This window comes from Macrobrachium nipponense, chromosome 30 (assembly GCF_015104395.2).
Source record: "Macrobrachium nipponense isolate FS-2020 chromosome 30, ASM1510439v2, whole genome shotgun sequence".
Classification (NCBI taxonomy): domain Eukaryota; kingdom Metazoa; phylum Arthropoda; class Malacostraca; order Decapoda; family Palaemonidae; genus Macrobrachium; species Macrobrachium nipponense.
Genome location: NC_087218.1, coordinates 12835467 through 12837966, shown reverse-complemented (window position 1 = coordinate 12837966; position 2500 = coordinate 12835467). Strand labels below are relative to the sequence as shown.

The following is a 2500-nucleotide window of genomic DNA, read 5'->3' as shown; positions in this document are numbered from 1 at the left end:
TAATATTTCCTTCAGTCTTTTTTTTTTTTTCTTTGTCAGTTATCTTTTTACGCCATTATATTGTTAGGCATAACGCTACTTTTTACGTTTAACATGACCTTTTCATTAGGATACTGAAATGGGACCTTAAGGTAAATTAACACCTCTCTTAAATCTTATTTTTTGGGGTTATCAGAACACCAGGAACTTTTCGGATACTTTGTTGCTGTTTAATATTGTGAGACCTAATAGTTGTTTAGGATGTTTGATTGTTATTATTTTATTTCAGTCGTAAAACTAATATGGCTCTTTTGTAGTTTTACTAGCACAGGCTCTTTCTTCTGCCAGAAAAAGAGAGACGGTCTTCGAAATTAATCTCGAATTATTATAGAAAAAATAATAAATAAACCAGAAAATATGGATCTGGAGTTCTCGTAGCTGTAAGCGTATTTTATGTGAGACAGTCACCCAATTTCATCTTCTTTAAACGAAGTGAATTTCCTACTTATGTTTTGCAGTCGATTTTTATTTTTATTGGCTGCGGGAAACGCTCGAGGTTATATGCAATGTTTCATTCTTCATATATTACCAATCTTTGATATGTCAAGAAGCTTCCAGCGCAAATTTATGACATGATAGTCACATATTATTCTAATGTAACACCGGGGGGGAAGCCGTCGTTTGTGCAATAAAAATATGTTCTCTTATATTTCTGTACATTTCTGAGTCTAGTATTTTCAGTGGCTTAGGCAAAAGGTCAAACGTTTCTTATTCGTTTAGTTGATGCATTATTTCTGATACCTTTGTGAAAAGCAGTGATGAAGAGCTAGCAAAATAAGGTAAAACATCCTTGACACTGAAATGTTTGATTTAAACGCCGACTTTGTGATGACTGGAAATGATAAGGTTTCAGCAACACCGTGACATTTGTATTGAAATATTAATCCTTTTATTTTATTTTACAAAGAGTGAAATTATTCAGCAAAATAAACATTACTATTTTTATACAAGCACTAAGATATGCATCATTGTATTTACGTATTCTTAATCTTCTGGTCTTCGAAACTTATCGTTAACAAGCTCGTGGCAAGTTTATCATTGCTTTCTTTTAAATGATTCATATGATAATCTGAGGCTTAAGTAGGCAAACAAAAGACACTGAGATCGGCGTATTCAAAGAGAAATCAGTGCGTGAGAGCCGTGCTTGATCAAGATGTTCAACATGAAGAGGCTTTGACAAATGAACGAAGAACTTCATTTATTTTGCAGCTTTTCATCATTTTACGAGGGAAGAAAGGGACACAAAACCCAAGATGCTTTGTATTCGTATGATAAAGACATACGAGAACTTGGAACATTTATACAAAGGCATTTTGAGAGATCCAGACGTGACAGCCACAGTAACTGAAACGAAGGCATGATAATCGTAAGACATGATAAATAATAAATTTTAATAAAGCCGCCAGAAGAAAGGTCAGGTGACCAACTTCAGCTTAGAAAAATGAAAGTTGTAAGTTATCATGGCACTTTTAATAAGGAAAGTTTCCAGAGAATGCTGAGGTTACTCCGATTGAAAAGAGATTGAAAAGGACGTGTTATTATACTAGTGAAAAAGGAATAATATATAACGGTTAATAATCATCAGAAGCAGAGATTGGGGAATTGCTATCGGGAACGAAAAGGAAGTAAATAATTATTTGTTAAAAAACGTGCAAGAACATTGTTTATGAAACACAGAAAGAACTGATACTGGTCGGAATCAGACGGTTAAAATAATGGTCGGACACCGAACATAATTAGCATCAGAAACAATAGAATACGAGACAACACTAAAAGTTTTTTAGAAATAAGAGGATAAGAAAACCTGAAAAAAAATCGTAATTACTAGAAACAAAAAGACTGATTGTTGTTTAGAGAAAGATTATCATCAGGAATGAACAAAACGATATATAATAACCATCAAAGACACTAGTAATTAAAAGCTTTTCGAATCTGATAAATGTTCAAAAGCTCACCTGGCTGTAGACAGGCCGCCATATTGCCGAACTGGATTACGCAACTTTGATGACGTCACGAGTTGTATTTTACGAAGATTTACTAATTAATTAATAAGCTTGTCGAGAAAATGACAATTATTGTGTGTGTTGCTACAATATGAAAAGTTGTTTCGTTATTTGTCTATCACGCGAACTAACACACTCGGGCACACACACATATAGTAATATATAATTCACAAACATATATACGTACGTAATATATGTATAGAACACACACACACACACACACACACATATATATATACACGTATATATATGTATGTGTGTGTGTGTGTGTGTGTGTGTGTGTGTGGCCGGTATGTAGACTCCTGGTTCTTCTAACACGGTAATTTTGACTCCCGGGAAATTAAAATTCGGTTCCGTTAATACCCCTGTAATTTGGCACCCAAAATAAGCAAATGGCTTATCTAGGAAAAATATATTTTTTAAATGGCCTGGGGCAGTTACTTTATTCAGGGGAAAAA

The 2500-nt window shown here is 33.9% G+C and overlaps 1 protein-coding gene across 2 annotated transcripts in view; it reads right to left on the bottom strand.

Moving 5' to 3' along the window:
• LOC135202294 (leucine-rich repeat-containing protein 15-like) overlaps positions 1 to 2500 on the bottom strand; it is a 418317-nt gene that overhangs the window by 221982 nt on the left and 193835 nt on the right. The window lies entirely within an intron of this gene.